Consider the following 12,000-nt stretch of genomic DNA (forward strand, 5'->3'; position numbering starts at 1 on the left):
TGAAGATGAATGCGACCGTTTTCCCCACTCTGCCACTTCACAGGGCAATTTTAACTCGTTTTCAGTGCAGCTGACTTGGGGAATCTGGGCCATTGCATTCTAAGTCAGTTGAGACTGAGATTTAAGGCCTGCCTTCTTTCCTGCAGCCAGCAGAGAAAATCTTGCAAATGAAAAATCAGCCAAAGTTCTCCCTGAATTCTCATCATCCTCGGCTGTCACTTTAAAACTGAGTCTGTGCCTCTGAGCTCTTCCCACCATGTAACCACTGTAGAACATCCCATTTTCAGGTTTAGCATTAATAGCATATGCAAAACTGACTTTGACACGCTCTTTTAAATATCAGGAGGTTATTCAAGTTATCTTGGATGTCAGGATTCAACAACGGTCTTCACACTTGTTCTTTGATTTGTCTTTTCTCACCAGTGGTTCCCCCTCCCTCACCTTTCCCGAAGCTATTCGTTCATTGCAAGAGGTCCAGTTCTATCTGCAAGAGTCACACTCCGGGAGTGCGGATAAATGGCTCTTATTTATATGTGAGCCTTGCTGGTTAGCTGTTTAATTGCAGGAGCCACCACAACCATTTCTGATCAGAAGTTCAAGCAACACACACGCATGCATACTGCTGGGAGGCACCAGCAGACAGTGACCCGGGGTCAGAACTCATCCTAACCCAGGGGCACTGTTGTCAATCGTAGCATTCCATCTATTGGCCAGGCTGAGGTCAGCTAACTCCCTGCAACCCACAGATTGGTCCTGTGGCTCCCTTCCTGATGCGCCACAACTGTGTTCCAGATAAATCCATTGTGTCACTGGGGGCAAATTTGTATTCGAATCATAAATTGTAGTCAGGTGAATTTACCTGACCACGACCTGAACAAGCTGCTGTGGAAGCAAAACACTTATTGACATACGTTCAGCATGAATAGTGAGGAATTAGTAAGTGTTTCATGAACAAACACTGTCTCCAGAGGTGTAATCTATAACATTGTCAAAAAAAGATGAATTAAATCGCAGGAAAACTGTGAACGTTGTAATTGGTGGGTGGAATCTACGAGAAGCGACATTAGTGATTACTCATATAGATAGATTACTTGGGAAGAGACAGAAGTCATCTATTGGGGAAAATACTAAACGTGAACAGCAGTTACATGTGTGGTGTTTGTTATAGTGGTGTAGCAATCAAAATGATTTGTTCACAAGGTCACTTCTGATCTGTATATTAAGTGATGAAAAATGCAGACCAAAATGGTCCAAATATTACTGCTTGAAAGCTGGTTTTCTTCTTCATTTTAATATCTTTATCGATCAGCTTTACCAAACAAACTTCAATTCCTTTGAATAAGCATTCTAAATGAAGATAATGGGTCGAATTTTGCAGGCAAATTAACTTGAGGCACTTGTCATTATTTTTATGAAAATTATATAGCAAACACAGGCCATGGGCAGGTAGGGTTAAACCCAAAAATCCAAAGATTGTAGTCAGAGTAATGTTGTTAGCTTCGCGAAAACAATATCTTGCTGTATTAAAATATATTGAATGGCTTGAAGTTGCTGACTTTTCACAATAGATATGAAGAAAATGCTCACAGATGGTTAAGCCATTCCATGTTCCCTTCTAACAATGTAATAACTGTCAATTATTGCCAGTCAATCTTAGTGGCACTGAAAATTAACTATCACCAGTGTGAAGTCTCGTTCCTTCAAGTTTGAATTGTTTTTGGAGATTTTAAAGATGTTAAGGCAGGTTAAAATTCCAAAGTGTACCTGTTTTGTGTCCATCATCATTATTCCCTTTAAGGACTACTGGTTAAACTGCAGAAGAATCTAGATCGCAACAAACCCAATGCCTGAAAGCAAAGGATAGCGATAATCCTCCCAAGCAATATGGAGTTAGACATATTTGAGTCACCATCTGGGCCAGCTTCGTAACCCTGTGAAACTGATGCAAATTTTCCTTGTTCTGCAGCAAGAAAATTGGGGCCCCATGAGATAGAATTTCTTCCTCAACGCTCCTAATCTCAGAGATTTAGTTCAGAACAAAGAGAAGGCATTGGGGAAATTAGTGCATAAACTGAGCATAGCTAATTAGCAAATGCAACCGGAGAAATAAATAAAGGAAAATACGGACAGAAGCTCTGCTTTCAACATTATAAAAATAGACTAACACATTTACAACAAGCAGGTTAAATTAGAAGAGAAAATTACTTTATACAAAATGCATGTGGGTTGGAGTAAAAATGGCAGCCAAGGCCTGATTCCAGGATTCTTGACCCTATTCCTGGCATTTCTGATTTTCAAAAGACACTTTTAAAGATGCACACTGGTTTGGGTCACAAGGTCGCATCCTGCACTCCTGACCTGGATGCTCAACAGCTGTTAAAACAACATAGTGGATTTCTGAGCTTTTAATCAAGGATACATATTGAGGTTGACTGAGCTCAGAAATCCATTAGACTGTTGGAACAGCTGAGCTCCAGGGAAAACATTGCTTCTGGCTCCCTTATCACTTCTATCAATTGCGCAATATTTATTTATACAAGATAAATATGTTTCGCGTGCTTGAAATTTTTGCTGTTGTTACTTTAAAGGGTCTGGATTATTGACACTTTTTATTGATTTATACTAAAAATGAGTTTCTTTTGCAGAAAGTGGAAAGTTATCAATGAATGACTTTTTTTAAAGCTTTTCTACACATCCAATTATCACTATAGCTTCATTGATTCTACACAGTATATATGGGCATAGAGCTGACATATCCTGGCATAGGCTTGAGGAGCCATGGAAGTAGGTGAGTGGCATATCTTGGCATGGAGGTCACGAGGGGCAATGGAGGTGGAGAGACACACGAGGTGGCATGGATGAGGCATGGGAAATGTCTGGGGGGGGGGGTGAGAGGGTGTGAGTGCTGAGGGCCTTGCTTTTCGCATTATAACTGGGTGGAGGTCCCTCAGCATCAAGGGGGCCTGTGGCACCCTGTTCCTTCCTCAAAACATTTACCTCGGTTGGCTGGCCCGACTCCAGCCCGTACTTGCTCTTCCAGAATGAGAATCCTAGCTTTCCCTGAAATCTCCCCCGAAGTGCACAGGCTGTGCTGGAAATCTTCTTGACTCCTGCTACCCGACTCAAGGGTGAAAAACCCAACCCTGTATTCAGTATCAATTTAGCATTGTAGTGCTACACAAATATGAAGAAGAAGACAAAAACCGTCACTATTATAGTTTCAGCCTCACAGCAGGAGGAATATCTTGGCAGACTGGTGGGAAGAAATTAAATGGGATTCAAATGATTAACAGAAAATGCTGGATATACCCAGCAGGGTTGTAAAAATCTGAAGGAGAAAAGAAAGGCTGGCATTCTAGGTGAAGGACCCTCAACCATATTCTACCTGAAATATTCACCTAGCCATTATTTTTCCCAGAATTTGGTACTTTTCTATTTATATCGTTACGATAACCTGGGCTAGTGCTCATTCAATTCCAGACCCACTGGACCTAGTGTCACCACACGGGTGAATTAACCAATAATTCATTTGAGAAATACCCAAAATCCTTTGTTGCCCAACAATTACACTCACAAGGTTTGTAAATGTAAACACAATTACTATTTATTTATAACAAGAACTATAATGAAATAAAATAATGGGCAGCACGGTGGCCTAGTGGTTAGCACAACCGCCTCACGGCGCTGAGGTCCCAGGTTCGATCCCGGCTCTGGGTCACTGTCCGTGTGGAGTTTGCACATTCTCCCTGTGTCTGCGTGGGTTTCGCCCCCACAACCCAAAAATGTGCAGAGTAGGCGGATTGGCCACTCTAAAATTGCCCCTTAATAGAAAAAATAATTGGGTAATCTAAATTTATTAAAAAAAATGAAATAAAATAATAATAATCTTTGTTAGTGTCACACGTAGGCTCATATTAACACTGCAATGAAGTTACTATGAAAAGACCCTCGTCGCCACATTCCAGCACCTGTTCGGGTACACGGAGGGAGAATTCAGAATGCCCAACTCACCTAACAAGCACGTCTTTTGGGACTTCTGGGAGGAAACCAGAGCACCCGGAGGAATCCCACGCAAACATGGAGAGAACATGCAGACTCTGCACAGTGACCCAGCATGGGGATATAGCCCCATTTTGTGAGAATCCAGCACCTTGTCTTTGTCTGCAGCCGTAATAGTTTTCCTGTTGATTCATTTATTTGGGTACTCTGCAGCCCCAGGAATGCAACCTTTCTGGAGAAATCACGGAGGAGAGAGTAGGACTTTTACTTGTGTTGCTAGGAGTCAAACTGAATCACCTTGAGACACTGAAAATCATTCCACTGGAGTAGGATCCAATCACCACCTGTTACTGGGCAGAGCATGGCCTCTTGGGCTACTTCATTGGTCACGAGCCAATCAATCAAACTGAGTCCCACCCCATCTTCCCCTCTGATGCCGACAAGTCTGCAGTTCCTGTTCAAACCAGCACAGTGTTCTCTACTGTAACTTCTGAATTTTGCTGCTTGTTTTAAAGATACACGTCCATTAATCATACATGGATCAAAAATGATAACAGCAAAATAAAAGAAAGGGGGACGAAGGGAATAAACGGGAAGGACCCTTACACTATCAACCTCAGGCAAAGTCGAACAAAGGGAAAAGGAATTTCATATATGATTAGCAGTGTAATTACTGTGAATATTGGATCTGATATAATCCCAATAAAATGCACATTGAATTTTAACTCTTGGTTGAAATATGCAGCTGGTTACTCACTCACAACTCACCCCTTTCCTGTTACCAGGAGAATTATGCAGGAAGATGAGTCAGCTGTCCAAAACAGGTTTAATGAATTAAGTTAATCAGGTTCTATTCCAGGAACTGGCATTTGTGGATATAAATGTCCCAAGGCACTTCACAGAGGTGTAAACAGGCGACAAGTTGACAATGTGCCTCAAAGAAAGATGAGAGCCAGAGCCTGGTAAAAATGGTTGACTTTTAGGAGTGTCTTAAAGGAGGACAGAAAGGTCACAACATTTTAGGAAGAAAATTCCAGAGCTCAGGACCAAGACAGCCTCAGACCATCAATAGTCTTGTGCAATTCATGAGGGGTGTGTAATAGGCCATAACTGAAGGAATGCAGAATTTTCAGCAGACTGGAGGAGGGTTACGAGATAGGGAGGGACGATGACGGAGGTGGGATTGGCACCTAAAAAACGTACCTAAACGTGACACCTGATTGGCACATAGAGAACGGGATTGCATCTACCTTGAGGGGACTAAACGTAGACTGGGTGACCACTTTGCCGAACACCTTCGGTCCATCCGCATGCATCACCTCAACCTACAGGTTGCTTGCTATTTAAAGTCAGCATCTTGCTCTGATACACACCCGTCCATTCTTGGCCTGCTGAAATGTTCCAGTGAAGCCTAACACAAACCAGAAGAGCAACACCTCATTTTCCGATTCAGCATGTTACAGCCTTTTGGACTCAACATTTGAGTTCACCAACTTAAGGTTGTGAACCATTCCCTCCATTGGATTGGATTTGTTTATTGTCACGTGTACCGAGGTACAGTGAAAAGTATTTTTCTGCAAGCAGCTCAACAGATCATTCAGTACATGGGAAGAAAAGGGAATTGAACAGAATTCAAGAAAATACATGAGAATACATAATAGGGCAACACAAGACATACAATGTAACTACATAAGCATTGACATCGGATGAAGCAGACAGGGTGTAGTGTTAATTAGGTCAGTCCATAAAAGGGTCATTTAGGAGTCTGGTGACAGTGGGGAAGAAGCTGTTTTTGAGTCTGTTCGTCCGTGTTCTCAGACTTCTGAATCTCCTGCCCGATGGAAGAAGTTGGAAAAGTGAGTAAGCTGGGTGGGAGGGATCCTTGATTATGCTGCCTGCTTTCCCCCGGCAGCGGGAGAAACTCCCCCTTCTGATTTCTGGTATTCAGTTCCCCTGGCTTGTCTCAATACTACCCACCCCTCCCCCACATGGCCACTGCACCTTCTTGTTCATTTTTGCTCCCTCTGAACACTGACCTCTGTTTTCCTATTAACACATTCTGATATCCTACCTTTGTCACGATAACACTCTTCAGTCCTTAAAGGCACCATTAACTACCCCTTTGTCTCTTGTATATGGCAACTTTATCAACCTCTCCTTAGCACCGCCCTATCACTGACATTCCATTCTGCCTCACCCCCCTCTCCAAGTATATAATTCATCACATTTCTAGCTCACTTCAGTTCTGTAGAAGGGTTGTTAGACTTGAAGCGTTAACTCAGTTTCTCTCTCCAAAGATGCTGCCAGATCAGCTGAGTTTATCCAGCATTTTCTGTTTTTAGTTGGGCGTACTGAATCCGATGCAAGACTCTTTCCCCTCTCTCTCCACCAACTGCAGGATGCAGGCGGGGATGGACCATAAGCTTCAGGATCATAAACCTTGTGACTGGCACCATAATGGCGTGGGATTTGTGCAATTCTATCATCTCCAAGCATATAAACCTACCAGCTAAAGGCAAACCCAAGGGCAGAGTGCCAATGCTGTGTCACAGCTACATCAACAGAATCCCTGGGTCAGGAAAACTGCCACAGATTTCCCACCAGTAACTGTCAGGAAGAACAAAGAGGCCAGTAGGCAAGTGAGAAAATAATAACTGGTGGCTAAAATTGCTAAAGGCTCCCTGCTTCCACTGCAAGGTGGCAAATAACAACTGGAACTGATTTCTTCTCAGAACTCCACTCCTAGCTTGACAAATGTAAAAAAAAATATTTATTATATTTCATATTTGTGGCAGTAATATTATTGTGTACTGGATCTGCTCTTGAAAGGAACTGTCTCCAAAGGTCTCTCTGCACAGCTAAGCAAGTGAACCTGTTTTGTTCACTGTATTTATAAGTCGCATTTGAACTGTGCGTTGCTTAATTGGAGTTAGACCATAAGACATAGGAGCGGAAGTAAGGCCATTCGGCCCATCGAGTCCACTCCACCATTCAATCATGGTTGATTTAGCAGCAGTTAGCAGCAGGTATAGATCGTAAGTTTAAATTTTCTTGTGTTTAAGTACTGATAATTGTAAAGCTGTTTATTTGATGTTATTGTGATTCGTTCTGTGTTTAAATTAAACGTAAAGTATATCGATTGGTCAGTGTCATCACTCCGAGGGTGAAGTATCCATTACTTGCCGTTTTACAAATTAAAAAAAAATTGTTTGGGGTTCTCATCCGGTGTCCAAACAAATGTTGTGGTTTGGTCCGGTATGTTAACACTAGTTAAAACCTCTCTGCACCTTTGGCTGCCTCCTAACAATGGATGCAGATTGCTCACCCATAGGCAAGCTAAGGAAGCAATTATGTCATCGTTGGAAAACTGCCAACATCCCTGAGAAGACAAAATTGATGCACAGAGCCTTGGAATATTCAGGCAGGTTGCAGTACAGTCAAAAAAGAAAAAAAACATCTATATAGTGTTTTGTTTACACATCTGGACATCTCAAAGCACTTTACAGAAGTAGTTTTTGAAGTGTAGTCATTGTTGTAATGTAATATATGCAGCTGCCAATTGGCTATCTGCCAACTCCCAAAAACAGCAACATGATAGATAATTTTTTTTTGTGGTGTTGAGGGATACATTTTGGCAAAGACACTGGGCAGAACACCCCTGTTCTTCTTCAAATCATTATCATGGGCCTTTTTCACATCCATGCAAGCAGGCAGACGAGGGCCTCTGTTCTGTGTGTCGTCCAAAAGGCATCCCCACAAGTACAGCACTCCCTCAGTACTTGACTGGAGGGCCAGCTTTGATTTTCTATGCTTAAGGCTTAAAGTGGGACTTGAACCTGGAACTTTGTGACTCAGAGGAAGGAGTACTACCATTTAGCCACAGCTGACAGGCTGTCAGCTGATTGCAAGAACCCACAACAAGCCATTCGTGGGAAAGTAGGATGAAGTCCAACTGGATATATGTGGGCAAATTTCAGAGAAGTGTAAAAGTAATAGTGTAGTGATATTGGGGGATTTCACTTCTCCAATATTAACTTTGGTAGCCATCGTGTTTAGGGGGACGGAATTCTTAAAATGCATCCAGCAGAACCTTTCAAGCCAGTACATAGAAGGACCTACAAGAGAGGAGGATCTCCTGGACTTAATAAACAATAAAAATAATAATAATCGCTTACTGTCACAAGTAGGCTTCAATGAAGTTACTGTGAAAAGCCCCTGGTCGCCACATTCCAGCGCCTGTTCGGGAATTAAACCCACGCTGCTAGCGTTGTTCTGCATTACAAGTCAGCTGTTTAGCCCACTGTGCCAAGCCAGCCCCTGGTTTTTGTTGTTGTTCCTACATGATGTGGGAGGTGATGGACCCCATTGTGGTTCCCAGTGACCACGTCTGTAGTAAGTGTTCGTTGCTTGAGGAACTCAGGCTCAAAGTTGATGAGTTGGATTCTGAGCTTCGGACACTGCGGCACATCAGGGAGGGGGGAGGAGGGAGGGGGGAGAGGTACCTGGACACTGTGGTTCAGGAGACAGTCATGCCCCTAAGATTAAATACCTTGAATTCGGCCAGTGGTCAGGGATAGGATGGTGTGGCTACGACTGAGGCAGGTTGAGGGATCCAGGAGGAAGGTTGTGTTGCCTACATGGTGCTCAGGTTCAGGATTTCTAATCTGGGCTGCAGACGAACGTGGAGTGGGAGGGTGAAGATTCAGTTGTTGTGGTCCACGTGGGTACCAGTGACATCGGTAGAACACCGTCAGAGGTTTAGCTAAGGGAGTATGAACAGCTAGGAGCTAAATTAAAAAGCAGAACCAAAAAGGTAATAGACTCTGAATTACTACCTGAGCCATGAGCTAATTGGCATAGGGACAATAAGATTAAGGAGATAAATGCATGGCTTAAAGATTGGTGTGGGAGGAAAGGGATTGAATTCATTGGACATTGACACCAGTACTGGGGAAGATGGGACCGGTTCCGATGGGACGGTCCTCATCTGAATCATGCTGGGACCACAGTCCTGGCGAATCGCATAACTAGGGCTACAGATAGGGCTTCAAATTAAACAGTGCGGGGGAGGGTTAAGTTGTATGGAGAATTAGAAAGTCAAAGTTAAAGGAGAAGGTAGTAGTGCAGGCTAATGAAGAGAACTTTAAACTAGTTAAAGGAGCCGAGGGCTCAGGAGATGTCAGTAAAGTTTCCAGACCACGCAATAGAACAGAGTATAGAATGTGACAGGAATCTAACTTTAGGCAGAGCAGAAAAGGCGACAAGTATGAAAAGGGAGATGGTCAATGCAGGATTAAGGGTGTTGTACCTAAATGCACGCAGTATATGGAACAAGGTAAATGAGCTTGTTGAGCACATTGAAATTGGCAGGTACGATGTGGGCATCACAGAGATGTGGCTGCAAGGGGATCTAAATATCCAAGGATATGTGTCCTATTGAAAGGACAGGCAGGGGTTGGGCAGTCCTTGTTCAAGATTTCCTTAAGGTTAACGTGCAGGTTCAATCGGCAGTTAGGAAGGCAAATGCAATGTTAGCATTCATGCCGAGAGGGTTAGAATACAAGACCAGGGATATACTTCTGAGGCTGTATAAGGCTCTGGTCAGGCCCCTTTTGGAGTATTATGAGCAGTTTTGGGCCCCGTATCTAAGGAAGGATGTGCTGGCCTTGGAAAGGGTCCAGAGCAGGTTCACAAGAATGATCCCTGGAATGAAGAGCTTGATATATGAGGAGTGGTTGAGGACTCTGGGTCTGTACCTGTTGGAGTTTAGGAGGATTGAAACTTACAGGATACTGCGAGGACTGGATAGAGTGGAGGTGGAGAGGATGTTTGCACGAGTAGGAAAAACTAGAATGAGAGGGCACAACCTCAGACTGAGGGGACGATCCTTTAAAACAGAGATGAGGAGGGATTTCTTCAGCCTGAGGGTGGTAAATTTGAAGTTATTTTGCAAGTACACTCAGGGTAAAATGATAACTAAGGAAAGAGAAGGGCCAATTAAGGACCTGAGTGGTAATTTGCGCATGGAGCTGGAGGATGTTGGTAGGGTTCTCAATGAATACTTTGTGTCAGTATTCACTCGTGAGAGGGACAGTGTGGGTACTGAAATCAGGAGGACTGTGATAAAATCAAAGAGATTAGCGTAGACAAAGAAGAGAGTCTGAGTGGTTTGGCAGGCTTAAAAGTAGACAAATCTCCAGGGCCAGATGAAATGTATCTCAGGCTGTTGAATGAGGCAAGGGAGGAAATAGCAGGGGCACTGGCAATAATATTCAATTCCTCTCTGGCCACAGGAGAAGTGCCAAAAGACTGGAGGACAGCCAATGTGGTACCATTCATCAAGAAGGGAGGAAGGGTAAATGAGGAAATTACAGGCTAGTCAGTCTAATCTCAGTAGTGGGGAAACTATTGGAAGCAATTCTGAGGAACAGAATTAATTTGCATTTGGAGAGACAGGGATTAATCAAGGATAGTCAACATGGTTTTGTTCAGAGGAGGTCAATTCTGATCAACTTGATTGAACTTTTCAGAGAGGTGACCAGGTGTGCAGATGAAGGAAATGCATTTGAAGTAGTCAATCTGGGCTTCAGCAAGGCTTTTGAAAATCAATAAGTTTGATAAGGTTCCACATAGGAGCCTAATAGTGAAGGTAAGAGCCCATGGATCCAAGGAAATTTGGCAAATTGGATCCAAAATTGGTTGAGTAGCAGGAAGCAGAGGGTGATGTGTCCAGTGGGTTCCCACATGGATCACATGGATCAGTGTTGAGGCCCCTTCTGTGGTTGATATAAATAATTTATATAGGAATGTAGGCGTGTTGATCAGTAAGTTTTCAGACAATACGAAAATTGGTGGAGTGGTAAATAGTGAGGAGGATAGCCTTCGATTCCAGCAGGATATATACGGGCTGGTCAGATAGGTTGATTAGTGGCAAATGGAGTTCAATCCGGATAAGTGTGAGGTGATGTGCTTAGGCAGGAAAACCAAGGGAATGTATGATAAATGGCAGGACCGTGGGAAGCATCGAGAATCAGATGTGCACGTACACTGGCCCCTTACGGCAGCAGAGCAGGTGGATTCAGTAGTTAAGAAGGCGTGCCTTTATTAGCCGAGGCATAGAGTTTAAGAGCAGTGAGTTATGCTGGAACTGTATAAAATGTTCGTTAGGCCACAACTAGGGCATTGTGTGCAGTTCAGGAACCCACATTGTAGGAAGGATGCAATAGCACTGGAAAGGGTGCAGAGGAGATTTACCAAGATGTTGCCTGGGCTGGAGAGTGTTAGTTATGAAGAGAGATTGGATAGATTTGGATTATTTTCCTTGGAGCAGAGGGGGGCATAGATAAAGTAGACAGGAAGAAACTTTTCCCCTTGGTGGAGGGATCAATGGTCAGGGGGAATAGATTTAAGGTAAGGGGCAGAGGGTTTTGCGGGAATGTGAGGAAGAACATTTTTACGCAGAGGGTGGTGGGAGTTTGGAACTCACTGCCTGAAAGTGTGCTGGAGGCAGAGAGCATCATAACATTTAAGAGGTATTTAGATGCCAAGACGTGCAAGGCTATGTGCCGAGTTCTGGGAAATGGGATTAGAATAGTTAGGTGGTTCTTTTTAACTGGCTTAGACTCGATGGCCGAAGGGCCTTTTCTGTGCTGAATGACTCTATGACTCTATCTATGGATATACTGGAAAACAATGGTGCAGTAACTGGTAGGAATCACCTTGGAAGGAAATTGAATGCTGGGAGTCTCTTGGTTTCTGATGGATTTTTGGTATCTACTAAAGAGCCTTTTGGAACATATTGAATAAAAGACATAACATTTTAATGCTCTTGAATTAGCAGTACAGTGGAATCCCAGAAGGTAATGTGCATGTATCTCAATGATCTGATCTGAGAAATTAAAGCTCCCAATTTTACCATTTGAAGTTTGACAAGCAATGTAGAAACTTGCAAACCGAGTGCAAGGGATAGGGGAATGCAGTGTGTCAAGAGAATCTCCTTCC

General features: G+C 43.3%; 1 protein-coding gene across 1 annotated transcript in view; it reads right to left on the reverse strand.

Moving 5' to 3' along the window:
• The window catches only part of LOC119977067 (gamma-aminobutyric acid receptor subunit gamma-3), an 825,027-nt gene that overhangs the window by 464,055 nt on the left and 348,972 nt on the right, over positions 1-12,000 (reverse strand). The gene's annotated exons all lie outside the window — the stretch shown is intronic.

Source organism: Scyliorhinus canicula, chromosome 14 (genome assembly GCF_902713615.1).
Source record: "Scyliorhinus canicula chromosome 14, sScyCan1.1, whole genome shotgun sequence".
NCBI classification, from domain to species: Eukaryota; Metazoa; Chordata; class Chondrichthyes; order Carcharhiniformes; family Scyliorhinidae; genus Scyliorhinus; species Scyliorhinus canicula.